Raw genomic sequence first — 17,348 nt, forward strand, 5'->3', positions numbered from 1 at the left:
AAAGCATCCCTGGGGCGGGGGGCGGCATCCCCCCTCTCCGCTTACCCGGCGGCTCCCGCACGGCTCCGGCTACCTCGTCCCCGCCCGGTATCGGGGACCCCCAAATGCGATAGGGTGGGGACCGGCGACTCGCTGTCCTTACCTGGCGGTGCGGCGGTTGGGGGAAGGCGGCGGGTGCGGCCGGGGCCGGTTCAGCAGCGGCGGGGCATCGCGGCGGGGCGCGGGGCGGCTGCCGGAGCCCCGGTGCGCGGCTGCGGCGGCAGCGGGCGGGCGGGCGGGCGGGAGAGGGGAGGGAGGGAGAGATGGAAGGATGGATGGAGAAGCGCACACACGCGCAGCCCCGGGGATGCGCTCAGCCGGCCCGCCCCGCAGGCAGCCTCCCCTCCCTCCACATCCCCCCGCGGAGAAAGCCGCCGTCCCCCCTCCGCGGCTCCAGCCCTCCTCCTCCTTCTGCTGCCGCCGCTATTGCTGCTGGAAATATTTCCCGATTTCCTCCTCGGAGCGAGGGACTTTGAAAGGCAGGGCTGGCTGCGGACCCACCCCCGGCCGTCCTGCCCGCCCTGCCCTTCCCTGCCCTGCCCGGGGCAGCCCCCAGCCCTGTCCTGCTTGCCCCCAGCTCTGCCAATTCCCGGTCCCACAGCCCCGGCTGCCCTGCAGCCTGCCGGAGCAAGTACGACCCCATTTGCACCCTGCAGAGTAAGGGAGCAGCTGGCATAGCGCTCCCCCCGCATCCCCCCACTCCCTCTATCATTGGGTTAGGGAGCCCTGGGAGGAATGGAAAGATAGGCAGCGGGGTGCAAGGAGTATACTGCTGTGTCTGCCACAGTCCCCTTTGCTGCTGTGTGGAGGCAGAGAGGCTAGGAGAGTCCCAAGGGGCCCGGGTTTGGGGTTCACTCCCTCCATCACATTCCCAGTGTCATGATGTTTGCATAGGACAGTAGGTGTTATGGGGCTGTGAGGTGGCAATCAAGGGATGCTCCAGTCATTTAGTGTCTTGGGAATTTCTTCTGCATCTGGCCACATCCAGGACAGACACTGAACCCTCAGAGCCTTCTTTCCTGCAGGGGTTCAGTGGAGCTGGGGGGAATCGTAGAATCATAGAATATCCCAAGTTGGAAGGGACCCAAGAAGAGAACCATTAGATCATTGAATCATTAAGGCTGGAAACAACCACTAAGATCATCATCCCGACCATCGAGGGATCATCACACCCAACTCCTGGCTCCACACAGGAGCCAAAAATCAGGCCATATGTCTGAGAGTGTTGTCCAGACCCTTCTTGAATTCTGCCATGTTCAGTGCCATGCCCACTGCCCTGGGCAGCCTGTTCTGTGCCCACTGCCCTCTGAAGCAGACCCTGTCCCTAACCCACAGCTGCCCCTCCCCTGACAGCTCCATGCTGTTCCCTCAGGCCTGTCGCTGTCACAGAGAGCAGAGCTCAGCGCTTCCCTCCGCTCCCCGTGAGGAGCTGCAACCGCCATGAGGCTTCCCCTCAGTTCCTCTGCTCTTGGCTGAGCAACCCCAGGGACCTCTGCACTCCTCATACACCTTGTCCTACGGACCCTTTCCCATCTCTGCATCCCTCCTTTGGATGCTCTCTAATAGTTTTATATCCGTTTTGTGCTGTGACACCCAGACTGCACCCAGCGCTGGAGATGAGGCCACACAGCGCAGAGCACAGGGGACGTGCTGGCCTGGTGGCAGCACTGGGCCTGGTGCCCCCCAGGTTGGCCCTCCTGGTGCCAGGACACACTGCTGGCTCCTGTGCAACTTGCTGTCAGCCAGAGCCCCCCATCCCTTTCAGCAGGGCTGCTGTTCAGCATCTCACCCCCTGCCTGTACATACAACCAGGGCTGCTCTTCTCCCCAGGTGCAGAATCGGGCACTTCTGTTAAACTCTACGGCTGGTGATTGCCCAGCTCTCCAATTTGTCTAGATCTCTCTCTGAGTCAACATCTCCTCCCAAATCAGTATTGTCAACAAACTTGCTTAAAACACCTTCGAGTCCTACACCCATGTCATTTATGAAAACACAAAGGAGAACTGGCCCTAAAATGGAGCCCTGGGGAATCCCACTAGTGACCAAGCCACCGGCCTGATATAACTCCATTTACCGTAACCCTCTGGGCCTGATTCATCAGCCAATTGCTCACCCATCGATTATATTTTTGTCTACTTCTGTGATGGGCATTTTGTCCAGGAGGATACTGTGGGAAGGTGTAAGAAGGTGCTTCCTATCAAAAGCTTTGCTGAAATCCAAAAAGATACCTTCAGCTGGCTTCCCTTGCTCAACTAGATAGTTGTCCATGGGAGATCCTGCAGGAAGCCAGCAGCTCCAGAGAAGTCAACCAATGTAGATGTGCTGCACCTCAGGCTGACCCAAGAGTGGGCAGTTCACCTCCTGCAACACCTGAATGACTCCTCCACCCTCTGCTGGCACCAGCAAGGACTAGATGAACCCATTGTCCTGCCCTCCAGAAAAAACTCCATCACTTTAACTACTTAAAGTAGGACCAAAGCTAATGACCCGCAATCTGGTAGCTGCAAGTACCCAGTGACCTTGAGCAGCCCTCTGTACTTAGGCCCTCAGGTGCAGTGTGAACCCCACAGAGGCAGAGCCACACTCCCAGCTCTTGCACCTTCCTACACTTTCTCCTCTTACCTGGTCAGCCATGTGTGCAATTTATGTTGCCACTGACACAATAGCAAGCCAGAATCCTTCCTTCCTTCCTTCCTTCCTTCCTTCCTTCCTTCCTTCCTTCCTTCCTTCCTTCCTTCCTTCCTTCCTTCCTTCCTTCCTTCCTTCCTTCCTTCCTTCCTTCCTTCCTTCCTTCCTTCCTTCCTTCCTTCCTTCCTTCCTTCCTTCCTTCCTTCCTTCCTTCCTTCCTTCCTTCCTTCCTTCCTTCCTTCCTTCCTTCCTTCCTTCCTTCCTTCCTTCCTTCCTTCCTTCCTTTCTTCCTTCCTTCCTTCCTTCCTTTCTTCCTTCCTACCTTCCTTCCTCTCTTCCTACTTTCCTTCCTCCCTCCCTCCCTCCTTCCTATTTATTTATTTATTTATTTTCTGATGGGGAGGATAAGATTCCTGCATCAACATTTTCCCCAGTGAGGATAGGAAACCACATTTCTCTGGTTGGGATCTGGTGTAAGACATGGATAACATCACAAAACCCATTTGAAAAATTCACTGTGATGAACAACAATGAATTGTTACAAGTGTTGCCACAGTTATTGGTATGTAGTTCTGGTTTCACTTTAAGAACTTATTACTTACACACTGGATGAAAAGCATTTCCAAATAATTTGGTTTAGGGAAGACCCTTTCGTGTCCAGTAGTTGGGTCTGGTTTGGCAGCAGTTGCTGGGTGTAGGGCACTATGTGAGCTGGCACAAGCTGTATGATCTGAGGCAAGTGGCTCCCTTGCAGCAAACACAATCCCTGCATGCTGAAATCTAATCGGTGCAACAGTAAGCAGTAGAACTCAGATTTTAATTAGCTGTCAGCTGTGAAATTCTCCCTAATGCTCCTTGTTTCTCTCAGTTATGTTGCTGACCTACTTCCCAGCTTTATCACTGGATATGGTACACAACTCCTCCGGAGCAGGGAGATATTAACTTGGTGCAGCCTGCTAACTGCTGGGCTGCTTGCTCAAGAACCAGGCATGTCCCCAGCCTGCCTCTCCCTGCTTTTCAGCTGACTCCTTCCTCACCCCCAGGCTTCTCCAGCTGGAAGATCTTTTGTGATATCGGAGGAATGGGGGAATGAAGAAAACCAAAGTCTGCCAGTTGATGCTCATTAACCCATACAAATGTGCCCTTCACATCACCCAGCCTGAACTGCATGGAGACAGGAAAAGCGAAATCAAGAATTATTTCACCCATACCAGTGAGTTTCCTTTATCTATGTGAAAAGTGCCTGGTTGGGAGGGCCATGAGGCTGATAGGCTGGGAGAAGATGTCTTTCATTCTCCATTCCCTCACACACCTCTTTCCAGGCACATCCAGACCTTTGCTTTCCAAAATTGCCATTTAAAATGTAGAGCTGGGCTGGGAAAGAAAAAGCATAACCCAAGGGGTAGCTATCTTTCTTCCCTGCCTTCCTTTGCAGCCATGCAAGTGAACATCTACCACTGCAAACATACTTACAACCACTAATTAGCGGTCTCAAAATCATGGAGGTTCTCGTGCTGATGCTAAGGAATGGTTCATTCATTCATTCATTCATTCACACACACCCACAGCTCCTTCCGACAGCAGCCTGCACCTCCCTGCAATTGCTGGAGGAGGTTTTTGGATATTGGCTACATATGCAGAGCAGAAAGATGATTCCTCCTTGCAAATAAAGGAGTTAGTGGACTGTGGAGTCTGCAGGACAGAATGGTGGCAGGCCAAATCTCCACTCAGTGCTTTGTGAAGACACCTGAGTTCCTGCGTGCTTTGGAGGAGGAAGACACAAACATCTAGATATTTCTTGCATTTAAAAATCTTGCCCCAAATTCTCTACAAAAGACATATTTCTGAACAGCTGTCCTACCACCCTTTTCCAGCCATGTCTGGAACATCTCAATGGGATGTTTTAGTCTCGGCTCTCTTTTGTGGGTACAAATAATGTTGGAGTATAACCAGTGAGCCCTCAGCTAATGCTTAGTCATTTCTGTCCACGTGTTCCTTGAGTCCCTCAGGAGGTGCCAGGGAGATCCTGTGGGAGCAGATGGGATGTCACCTCTGGCTTGCCATCCATCTGTCATTGCTCCTCCCTGCAGCAGGCTTGTGCGTGTGCCCACTGAACCTTCCCTTGGCTCTCCTCTGTCTGTTCTTGGCAGAGACCTGGAGATCCCTATGAATTGTATTTCCAGAAAAGATATTTCCCAGGCATAGCTTCCAGAAATTTTGAACATTCACTTTCAGTCTCACCTTCACACCTGCCTTTGCTGGTTAGAGGATAAATCAGGCATTTAGAGACATGATGGATGGAATGGGGCATGGCAAAGAGCAGGAAGGGCAGTGCTCTGCACTGTACCTTGTACACTTTTGTTTGAGCCCTCCAGGCAGTGCCTGCCTAGCTATTTCCCAGCATATGGCACAGTCTGAGTCCTGATCGTCCTGGGGAGGTCTGAACACATGGCAGGGGTTCATTGGCCTGACTGAGCCCTTGGATGTGGAAACCTGCCATGTGGCTGAGCAGAAAGCAGAACTTGTAGGGCACAGATTTAGGGGCTGCACATATTTCGCAAACATCTAGCGTGCAAAACCACATTCACACTTTGAACACAGCCTCAGAATCTCACTTTTTTGGGGGTAGAAGCTCTAAAGCCTTCTGGCAGCTGTCATTTGTCTCAACAGCACCAGCATCTCACTCTCATCCCTGTTCCACAGGCCAAAACCGCCTCCTAGCCTGAGTCACTGTAAAATGAAGGACCAGATGTCCCCTTCTTGACTGCCTGTCCCTTAGCATCTTTTCCCACCACACAAAAAAAGAAAAAAAAAAAAAAAGAAAAAAAAAAGGAAAAAAAAAGCAGCTTTGTTGTGCTGTTGCAAAACTGCAGAATACAGGAACTAGAAATGCAGATGCAAGGCAAGGTCAATCAAAGAGTGTTTCTCAGTGAAAGCAACAGCCCAGGGACTCTGCCTCCAGAGGAGTCTCCAGCAAGGGGCTGCAGAATTGCAGTGTGCCAGCTGGGACTTCAAGAAACAACAAAAGTGCAAGCTCCAAGATAATGTGGCAAGACCTGGAAAGCCACGGATTGCCAGTTGAAGACTGTATGATGCTTCCTCAGCAGCTCCAGTGTCATACGAGGCCATATCCATCATTTGATCTTCCTGCGATGGCTATCAGTAGGAGCGCCAGGGCAAATTAGATGTAGTGCATAGCTCTGGCTGTGGCCCCTGGTTGTGAAGGTAATTTGGCCTCCTCGGCACCATCTGTTTGCCAGCCCTAAGCTAGGCTGTGTACTCCAGGGAAAAGAGACCTTTTCATTATAAGTGAAGAGTGACTGACCTCAACTGCATTGAGGCACCTTCTCTATATTTTATTTATATATTCCAAGCCAAGAAAGCTGCTGGAACACCTCGCAAAACTCAAGCCTATTAGAAAAGAGGAGGAGAAATGACTTCTCTCAAAGGAGAAGCTGAATGAATGGGCTCTAACTCATGCTGCACTAGCAGGGGGGTCCTGAGACGCAAGTCCAGGGAATAGGGACCTCTACTGGAATGTGATCTTGCTGTTTTGGAGGAATGTTCTCTCTTTTGCACCCCTGAAGATGCATGGACCAGAAATTCTCTGTGCTATGCATCTTGTTCTAAATGTAGTAATTGAAGCCCTGCACATAGAGAGCATGCAAAGAAAGAAGAAAACAGATTTAACTTCCTGATAACCTAGTGACTTTTTTTTTTCTTCTGGGGGATTTTGGAGAAATGAAACTACACTTTTTGTGAGACTATATTCTCTGTTTCAAATTCCTCGTGAAGCCATGTGCCAGCCTGCTCTCCAGCTGGAATTTCAAACAGAGCCTCTTCAGAACTGCGTGAAGAGCTTTCCAGATTGTGCAGTGCTTTAAAACACTGGGAGATGATACTTTGCCAACCATATCAAGGTTAGAAGACCCCAGGTCCATTGTGAAAATCTGCTCCTATGGGAAGCTGTGCTTCTGGCAAAGCAGTTTGGGTTGTGAGGCTGCATTCCTGGGTTTGCAAATGCAGGAGAGACATGGGTGGGTTTATGAAGGAACGCATGCGTGCAGATGTTTCTTAATGCAGATTGTGTAAGACCCAGCTTCTTCTCTCTGCATTTCTGCTTATTCAGACAAACTCCTTCTCTCCCACGGGTGCTCCCGTCTCTTCAACAGGTGAGACAATTTCCTGCACATAGCTGTCAATCTGAGAACACAGGTTGCTGCGATGTTGTTATTTATGTGCAGCACTGGGGAGACAGAATAGAACAGAGACTTGGGGATTCACACACTCCTTGGCTCTGAACCAAAACCAATGCTTCACCTCCTGCCTCACCTGGGCTTTTCTTCTTCATTTGTCTCCCTTCCACGTGGTTCACATACACACTAAGAAAGCTTCTGGGTCCTGCAACTTCAAGATATCAGTGTGGTATTTCTGGTATTTGTGCCAGAGCTGTTAACAGTATCTGGCATTTTATTTGCATTTGTGGACTCCAGAGTTAATAGCTGTATTTACATGGTCAGTGACATCAGGAAGGTGGGAATAAATAGGAGAAGTGAGAGGCCTAGAAGATGTGAAGAGGAAACACTGCAGGAATGTGGACTGTCAAGTCTACGGAAGACATAACCTCATAAATCTGAAGGAATAGATGTTTCCCACTCCACTGTTGATAAAATAAGAAGTCAGGAGGTTAATCATCAGCTGGGGAAACTGAAGTTTGATGCGCGGAAAAACTTTCCAGCCATGAGAGCAATGGTGTGGGTAGCTGGATTGTCTGCAGAGAGTGAGGAGTCTGCGTCATGGAAAGCTTTCAAGATCGAATGTGCAAACCTCTGGTGCGCTCAGATCAGGTGTCAGCAGCCCAGCTCTCAGCATCGTTTCATAAAGAAGGTGACAAGCAGATGAACAATCAGGAGACATGCATCATTTACCTCTCTTAGCAACCTCTTCTGATCATTTTTGTGCTTGAAGCTTTCCCAGATGCTCTCAGAAGCAGGTGACACGGAAAGACTTGTTTTGTGAATATCTGTCCTGCCTCAAATCCTTATCAAGTCCTCCACTCTCTCTCCTGCCCCCCTGACAGCTATATGTAAGGTGGGCAGACAAATTCCCTGCCCAAGCTGCAGCATGAAGAATGGCTGGCTGTCCCCCAGAGCAATGTAATACACCATACAGGAGACTAACTTAAGGCATGTCACAATGAAATGGTTTGAGAAGCTACCAGACCCCACTGGGAATAAACAGAGGAACAATGTCTATGCAGCTGAGTATCCCTGACCATTAGTTACACTAAATAGACAGCAGCATGAAAAATGGCAGAAAAGAAACATCAAGCGTAACAAAAGCAGACCACCAGCTTAGCTGTTGACTGAAGTAGAAATTACCAAGGCAACCATATCATGAATAACAAACAAGTGTAGACAGTCAGCAACCCAGGGCCGGTGAGGAAAGAATAAATATGTATGAATGGAGGGCTTGTCTGGGAGGAGCTGAACTTGGTAAAGAAGCAGAACCTGGGGAGATTCAAAGGGGCAAAAACAATACCATAAAACAAAACACTAGGAATGAGCTGTATCAGCCAGGTCTGAGGTCTGCCAGGCCTTTCCCTGGCTCATTGCAGGGTCCAACACATTGTGGCGAGGGCTCTAGGAGGGCAGAACTGGCTCGAGTGGAGTGTTTGCACAAATCACAGTCAAAAAAGCAAAGACACGTCACATGAAATCCCCTCCGAAGACAAGCAAGACAGCTACAAGTCAGGATGTAGGCGGGGAGTTAGCATGGTGAAACATTAGCTTTATTAAGGTTAAAGGCTTCAAACTTGTCTTGTTAGTTTCTGTAGGCTGCATACATCAAGGCACGTTTCAAGATAATCAAACTGTCTGTTTCAAAGAGAAGAATGTTAAAATTGGATACGTTTTTATCAACAGGGACAGAAAATGTCTAGGAAACATGAGTAGTGGCACATCTTGAAATGCTTACAAACTTGCCCTGTTTTGTAGCATTCCTCTAGGTTTGCGCATCAAAGCGTGCTTTAAAAATAGTCTGCCAGGCTATTTTTAAGGTACCAACACTTAAATTGGATACCTTTACATTGCTAAAGGCCAAAGATTTTTTAGTGTACCATCACAGAGGTGCATCTTTAGGCATATTGAACACATACCAGGTGTACTTGGAGGAGGCTTACCCTGGCCTCTAAGAATGAAAGGACTGTGACCACATTATGGATCTTCAGGTGTGTTTTGGGGATTTAAAATGGAGATTTTCAAGCAGCTACAAAAAGAATGATAAACTGTTATGAAATACTCATGATTTGTCCTGAATCTTACTCAGTGATTGGTTGCTAAACAAACAATTGCTCACTAAGCAGATTTTCACTGATAGCCAGTATGAAGTTTTTCCTTTTTGATAAGGAGACATGGCAGGTCTGCATACACTTTACTCCTCTGTATCATAACAGACAGCTTCATTCATGCTCACAGCAGCAAACCTTCAAGATTAACTCTTTCATTTAGGTTAGGATGCAGACCTGTCATACATCAGGGGAGCGATGAGGTTATCAGCACAGCTCTGAAGTGCTCCAGTATTGGTTGCTGTTGTTCTTAAGAATTCACTTCAAACCATATCATCTCAAGAGAAAGGGTAAATGTCTCAGCTGTGGAGAGAGATGCTTCCTAAAGCATGTATTTTCCACAATCAGTGGCAAAAAGTTTTTAAAATGAGAGAATGCATTTGCTTCCCAAGCTTTCTGTGGACTGGGTCCAGTGCACAATGTGGCAGCAGCACAAGCACAGGGTCTGCAGTGGTGCTGGGATTATTTTATTTTTTTATGTTAATCTTTGAGTAATATATCCAGAGTGCAAGGAGGGCACCTTTCACAGGTGTACAACTGTATTTGTACAGGATTTTGCCCACAAATTAACACTACCAATAAGATTTGGGAGACCTGCTAGAATGTTTCCACAAATATTTGGTTAGGCTGCAATTTTGAAAGACATGCAGGGGAGGTGAATGCTAAGAAATTAAACCTATATTAGGTGCTCAGTCAGGATGGGGATTCCGCCTTGTGCCAGAGCATTGGTATAACATGTGGCTAGCATTTGAAAGCTGTCCTAGCAGTCAGCAAAGCAGTAAACACCACCATTCTGGATGGTCAACAGAAACGAAGACCTACTTATCCAGCTCAAGTTGGGGCAATCCAGAGCATCTGTCTTGCTTCTGAATCGGCCACTTACCCTAAACAGAAAATACTTTCAGAGCTGTTCCTTGAATAGCTAAGCTCCAAAAGAGCAGCCTAAATCCAGGAGGTCATCTTAGAACAATATTTGGCGGGCCAAAGTGACTTAGCATGCTGTAAGGGACCATATGGAATAAGTTACGCTGCAGTAAAACAAACACTTGTCTCTCACATCCAGTGTTATTGTTAGCAACTTATTTGACCGAGCGTATTTCTCAGCAGCGACAATGACTCACTGAATAACAGGATAATACCACGAATTGCTAGCATGTTGTGGTCTGTGGCCACAGGAAGGGTTTTACTTTTACAGTATACATGTTGGCAGTTTCAGCACACTAACAGCAAATCCAAAAGTTTATTGCTGCATCTAGTGCAGAGGCACAAGATCTCTGCTTGGAGCCTTTCTGTAAGCCAAAAAGAAAGCATGGGAGTATTTTTAATGTCGTGCTTGCCAAACTGCAGCAAAAGCAAAGAGCTGAGAATTGGTTACCAGAAGAGGAGACGTCACCTATACTTTGCTTTTCTTCATTCTTCATTGTGTGGATATGGTGATCACTGGAGCTGGGAACCAGCATGAGAGCAGGCTGTCCCAAAGAAATGGACTCTGTGGTCCCCATGTGAAGATTCAACCTTGCTGCAGGTTGCTAATTTTGAATGTGGACATCAAAGCACGCTGGTTTGGAAGGATGAAGAGGTTGCAGGACAAGAGATAAGACTGGTCCATCAAACCCCAGTCCAATCATTTTGTAGAAGAATTTGTATCCAGTGCACCTCAAAGCAGAGAAGAAAGCAAAAGGGAAGCATCTGTTGTGCAGAAGTTTCCAAGAGGGACTCAAGGAAGTTTTGGTGGGAGGATAGAAAGGCAGCAGCTTTGCAGGACGCTTTCCTGCACTTAATGTATTTTGTTATTTATCCATTTTCACATTTTCATTTAGCTCACTGCTTTTGCTTATGTAAGAGGAAAAAGAAAAACAAGCCAAATCAATGTTCCAGTGAAAGGAAGGACAATTCTCTGAAAGGACAGGAAATGGTGTGTGCTGGTGTCATGCAGGAGTAGTCTGCAACCTCCAGGGCATGCTGTGGTCTGCAGGACAACCTGGGAAACATCCCAGAGACAAAACCTCTGCTGAAACATCCTGGACAGGATGAAGGAAGGGCTTAAAAGCACTGGGAGACTGAGGAGAGGAAAAGGGCTTTACACCTCATTCCATATAGCATATTCCCATGGCAATTAAAACAGTCCCAACATGTATCTTCCAGTCCAGCGGGGAAAATTCTGTATTCAAACAGAACCCCTTGGCGGAAGAAGCTCTAGAATGTTTGTCTTCTTTGGATATTCACAGAAAAGCCATTAGGAATCATTAAGCAGAGTTGAGCCCAACCCAGTTTGGGGCATGTATCTTTCTGCTTTACTGGAATTTTGGCATTTGCTGGAATCCCGGTTCTGTGAGTGCTTTCCCTTCCACCTCTGCCCACATTTTTGTACAAATAAACTGATGTGGAGTTCTCCAGAATCTGGAAAAAGCCCAGATGGAGAGACCAGAAACTGAAACCTGTATTTTATGTTAGCAGTGTCAGAGTTCTGCATTCCAGGGATTTGGGAAAGATCCTAAGAGCAAACATCCCAAACTCAGAAGGAAGTTTAGCACTAAATGCAAAAGAGATCCAAGTATATTGAAGTATGGAAACTAAAACAACTTCAGCTTTGCCCTGCAGTGACCCCATGCAGTAAGAATACAATTACGATTAGATCACAGGAACAGTTGGAGCCCTAGATAAGAATAAACCAAGTTTTGAAGGCCTCCAGACATACTGTGTTGATTTGCCATATTTTCTTCCAGTGTAGTGCCAGAATAATACGGAGTTCCTTAAAGAATCAATTAAAAACTGAGTGTCAACTCAGAAATTGCCTGATTTACTTGTAAATTGATGGAAAACAACACCACTACTTAAGGCTGTCATTTTGCTGCCTCCCTCCATAGCAGCACATGGAAGACTGGGGGGGATGATAACAAAATCTCCCTCTGTTTGTAGGATTAAATGTTTGGTGACAACAATGTCCTCTTCAGCACATATGGCTTGGACCACCTCCAAGCAAACCCCTTCCACCACCTGGGTGTCTGAGCATGTTTCATTTGTACTTTTCTGTGCTCTTCTTCCTCATGCATAACTGAGAGGTCTCCCATTCCTTTCTGGAAAAATACCTCTGTGCATCTTAGCGGAACGACTCTGACCTTGAACGTCTTCACATCAAAACTGAACTTTTTAGGTAACGCAACTCTGACTTCATGCCATTTTTTTCCCTCTACACTTGTAAAGAGGCTTTCTCTATGCACTGGATACCTTGCCTGCAAATCTCTGTCCCTGGGTTTCCCTTGTATGAGCACAATTCAGCAGCACCGTGGCTCAGCATGCTAACAAGATCCCAAGTCCTGAAAACGGAGTACCACAAAGAACTGACTTGAGTCTGCATTAAAGGCAACTTGTGTCATGGGACAGAAGTTTGGAAGTATTTTGTGTCTGTAAAGTGACTAAAAAGGACAACTGGATTTAGACCAGCGGAACGTTATTTACTCATCTCACCAAAATGTGCAGTTAGTTATTATACATTGAAGTTTTATAAAGAACAAAAAGCTTGTGAAGCTGGATAGCACACAGTTTAGCACCATGACACAAAAACGGCAGCAGTTTCTCCAAAGCAAAGGCAAATAAGTGTATTTTTAAGTCCCATTTGAAATGCTACGCTTATTTGAAAGATTGGTGGCCAAGTGCATGAAAGATGTTGAGTGGATTTGTGCAGACAGCTGCACCAGGTGGCAATTGCAGGACATACTGTAGTGCCTTCATGTGGTGTTCACAGCCTGCAAAGCCAGACTTTTCCCCAAATACCATTCATTTTGGAAAACTGCCCGTGCTGTGTTTGTGAGTCCCCTAGTGAAACCTTCCCCAGGTCAATCGCTGTCCCACATCCTGAATATGCAGAGAAGAGAAAAAGAGAGCATGTTCTGGGCACAAGAAAACCAAAGAAGACAGGGGCACTTTTTCACAAGATTGTTGAAGCCTTACATTCCTCAGACATCAGCTTTTTGGTAAAATCAGAGGCAGGGCCATCCTGTAAAGGACCGTCATGAAACACCTTCTGACTTTCTGTGGTATGTCTTGAATGGGGAATGGTCACTCCTTCCATCTCCTTACAAGCTGGATGTGACACATCCTACAAACTGTTTTCCCTAGAAGAAAGGCAATAAAAAGTACTTGGCTGGATAAGCAAATCAGTCTGTTAGTGTGTCCCCAGAATCTGCTCCAATCTTCTGACTCATTAAGACTCCATCATTCAGGAATCACCATAAAATATTGAAGTCATTGAAGGAAGGAGGATGTACACTTGGGCTGATGCAAGCCAGAGCCAGTTTGCAAAATCCTTGCTGAATGACATCATGGCATAGCCCTCCTCCATGTGATTTATTTTGAGGACTGTCTCTTCTTGGGCATACTAAACAGCACAAATGTCCCTTCCCACAAGAAACTCTGCATTCAGGACCAGGCCAACACAATCTCACTTGCTCCAGGTGCCACCAGAGTTGAGACAGCTTTCTCTTCCACAGCACCAGCAAGGACAGCCTCCAAGTGTGACTTTGCCTTTGATGCTCACTCAGTGAGTTTTGTGCCCAAGCTCAGCTCAGCGTCCAGTGGGCTGCTGGTGAGGAAGAGGAGCAGTGAGTGTGAGCACCTCGCAGTGGGTGCTCAGGGACCACTTGTTGTGACTTGTTGCTGGTAAAAGGCTCCCTAGCAATATGACTACAAAGGTGATTTGACTATTTATTTTCATGCCCAGGGTCTCAGAGTGAGATCCTGCCAGCTTTGCAAAAGGGACCAAACAAACACCAGCAATACCCAGGACTAATTGACAGTAAGTATTTATAACAGCTAGTATGCTGATAATAATAATAAACTTTAGGGATGAAACAATCTGTATGGTATTGCTGCTGATGGAGGGGGGCACAAAGGAGAGGTCATTTGCAAGGTCTCGGTGCAGCTCTACCCAATGGCAATGGAAGCAATCTCACTCAGTAAGCAAGGAGTGTAGGAGTGTCCTTTCATTGTAATAGCAGCATAAAGGGTTGTTTACTAGCGGCTTGATAGTAATTAAAAAGCTATTGGCCCCGTTTAGTTTAGGATTAATTTCCGTGCTTGCGTTTCTATAGAGAGGCGATAAGTGCTTGAAAGGTACTTGTCATAAAAAATGGAAGTTTGTCTGGCACAGACAAATCTCAGCTGCAGCCTAATTGTGAACATTTCCAGCACATGGGAAGAAACCAGGCAAAGGGAAGATAAGCAGCTCAGTGAGTGTGAAAGCCAGGCTTGTGGGAATGTCCATAGAAATGCTCGCTAAATAAGGGGAAACCAGGGCTGCACTCACAGACCCTCTCGGCAGCAGACTTTACTACGGAGTTTCAAGTGAACGCTCCCATTATATTCTCCTTATGTAACAACAAGGGAAAGCATTTTCATTCATGAATGGAAATGCTTATGACATTTGTGGTCTAGTAATTTCCCTTTATGATCATCTGTCATCGTATCTCTGGAAATCTGACGATTTCAGTCATATTCCTGATATTATGTTCAGCTCTTTCTGTATAATTTCACTTCACCTGCTCTGCTGTTTTTTCCAGTCTATCAACCATCTGAAAAATGAGAAAGCTTTACCTGGCACTTAGCAGTGTGAGCATGAATACCACGTTTTAACACCTGAAAGCACATGAACCGATGTACAGATGTGATTCTCTAGCATTTAAAGAAAAATCTCATGTTAAACTGTACAGCCCCAAACCAACAAGATTTCAAGCCAAGGCTACAAGAGGATGATTGTGTGGTGTGGTTTTTTTTTTTTTTGGTGTGTGTGCATTCTGTTTAACAAAACACTGAAGTGGAGAAAGCCTTTCTGCCAAGGGTATGCTTTGCTTTTTTTTTGCCAGCGCCCAGCTCAAAGAGCTAACGTGCTTCCCTGTGAGTTTGAAGGAGAGAGATTACTTCTGTGCTTTGGAAATAGTCACAATAGTGCACAGCTGTTTTCACTGGGGTCGGCTTCCACCACGCTGTAATGACAGTTCAAGCCATACCAAAAATCCTCGCACAGGATGTAATCAACCTCAAATCTGGAGAGAAACATTGAGAAACTGCCTCTGAGTGCCAAGAAAAACAGCAGCCGTTTACAACATGCTTTTCCTAATGTCCACTCAGCTCAACCCACACGTCAAACTGGACGTCTCAAAGCGAAAGTAGGGCAGACAGAGGAGAAAAGCCCCTTGACTATTGTGAAGAATTTTCTAAGCAGTAACACTGCAGGGCTCAGGCACTGGGAGCCACCTCTGATCCCTCCTACCCCTTCATTGAAGCTCTAGCATGGGGTGTCCTGAAAGACCACATCAGGAGTGTTAAAATGCTTGTTTTCCAAGAATTTTTTTTCTTGCCTCTTTCAGGCACTTGGAAAGTTTCTGTCCCTCCAACAGCAAAGCTGCTACACATCGCGTTCCGCGCTCGGAGCTTAACTGTCTATGCTGCTACAGGAGCCAGCCCACAGCACCAGATTTACGGGTTTTCTCAGGATGCCGCGTTAACCAAAACCCTAATTATTCCCGAGAAACGCTTGAATCCATTTTCACTTACCCCAGCTGAGTCTCAGCAGTTGTGGATACAGCAGAATGGAAAAAAGCCCTCATATGATAGTGTCTCTAAATTTACCAGAAAGAAAGGAGCGGGGGTACTTGTCCTTTAAGTGTCTCTAAAGATGGTTTGCATAGCTGGATCTCAGCTTATCTATGCTTTTCTGCTTTTGCTTCCATACATGGATCTGTTCCCAACAGTAACTTTGAGCTGTCGAAAAGAAGCTATCTGGCAGCTTTCAGTTTCACCTGGCACATCAATGAGCAGAAATAAATAAATAACAATCTTTTCTGCTAGATCCCCTATTTGATTTGTACCCCTCTTTGTTTATTCCTTCTTTCTTCCTCCCTCCCTCCCTTCCTTTACCTCCCTTCCTCCCTTCCTTCCTTCCTCTCTTTTCTCTCCCCTTTTCCTTTTTTCTCTCTTTTTTTTCTCCCCAGATTAATTTTTTTTTTTTTGCTGTTATTTCCAAAGTGATTCTTAAGTGGGGGCAAGTAGAAACGACCAAAACAGATTTTTCTTCCCCCTTTCCTGCAAGCTCATGCACTTTATTCTCAGAAATATCTTTTTGTTGCTGTTGTTTTTTTGCTTTGCTTGTAGGTCAGGGTTTTGAATGTTTATTACTTGGAAGCATTTCAATGCAATATACATCATGTCTGCAGCAAGGGAAGGTTAAGAGTCAAATTTTTTGGAGAGAGGGATTATAGAGGAGCCACGTGACTGCTCCCAGATTAGCAGCAGTAGCAGGAGGAAGCATTCCTCTGATAATACAGTAACTACCATGGGACATGCCTGAAGCACCAAAGAGTGGAAGCTGTTGTTTGGAAGCTTCTTGCAGATGTGTTATGATTAAATTACTCCTCGTCCTCCTTCCCACCCCTCCAATCTCACCAGGTTTCTGTTTCAAAAAGAGCTGATACTGGACAAAACAATTTTTTTTTTTTTTCACATGGGGAATACCATGCCACAGGTCAGAAAACCAATTATAGAAGGGCTGCTCTGAAAGTAATGCTTCTTATTTCATTATGTTGGCCCACAGCATCAAAGGCAGATGGCAGTTGGTGGCATGGCAGTAGGGGCTGAACCTTCCCACCAATATCCCATTACATTTTGTTGCCATGTGACAGATGGCAGCAGAGGGGCAGTCTGACACAATGGCATCTGACATGGAAGTGTGTCTGGAGCAAAGGTGTGGAACTGAATTCCTCAGTGTAAAAAAAACAGCACCCACTGACATTCATCAACGCTTGCTTGAGATTTTTCCTAAATATCTGTTAAACACATGGCAGAATAAAAGTTTTTTAAGATCTCACCAGCTCCAGCCCTACAATTAGTGACAAACTGTAATTTTGTTATAACAAATTATCCAATCAAGAGATGCTTCTTCAAACAACTTATTATCTCCTGCTCTTTGGTGCATAAAAAACTGGGGGAAGGTGTATATTTTGATGCAGCTTCTGGGAGGTTTCTAGCATCTACTCGGCATCCTGTGCCCTGAGAGCACACTGCCATGTCCCACATTGAGCAGAAGTCCTGTGTGGGTTGGATATACAAAACAGGCAGCAAAAGAACTCGTTTGCAGACAATGAATGAGTACAAACTTGGTAATCTTGAAGGCCTTTGCCAAACTAGATAATGGTTCTATGATTCAGTGAAGGAGACCCTCCTGTTTCTGGCGTGCCAGCCAAATGATTAGTGCCTGTTGTATGGAGCAGTGGGAATCTGGAAATCCTTCCCAGGATTTCTTCAGCCTTTCAAGAAGAGCCAAGCTCATCTCAGGAGGGTG

At 46.5% G+C, this 17,348-nt stretch overlaps 1 protein-coding gene across 8 annotated transcripts in view; it reads right to left on the reverse strand.

Moving 5' to 3' along the window:
• SLC8A1 (solute carrier family 8 member A1) overlaps nucleotides 1-15,933 on the reverse strand; it is a 99,977-nt gene extending 84,044 nt beyond the window's left edge. For 3 of the 8 annotated variants that reach the window (XM_048937738.1, XM_048937737.1, XM_048937730.1), the window contains exon 1: nucleotides 15,566-15,931. The gene's annotated coding sequence lies outside the window, so the exon portion shown is untranslated. Of the gene's footprint in view, nucleotides 1-142; nucleotides 257-12,964; nucleotides 13,594-15,565 lie in introns of those variants that run through there. The other 5 variants (XM_048937734.1, XM_048937735.1, XM_048937736.1 and 2 more) reach the window with 5 other exon arrangements.
• Between the last annotated feature and the right edge of the window lie 1,415 nt (nucleotides 15,934-17,348).

The sequence above is a fragment of the Lagopus muta genome, chromosome 2 (assembly GCF_023343835.1).
Source record: "Lagopus muta isolate bLagMut1 chromosome 2, bLagMut1 primary, whole genome shotgun sequence".
Taxonomy (NCBI): Eukaryota; Metazoa; Chordata; class Aves; order Galliformes; family Phasianidae; genus Lagopus; species Lagopus muta.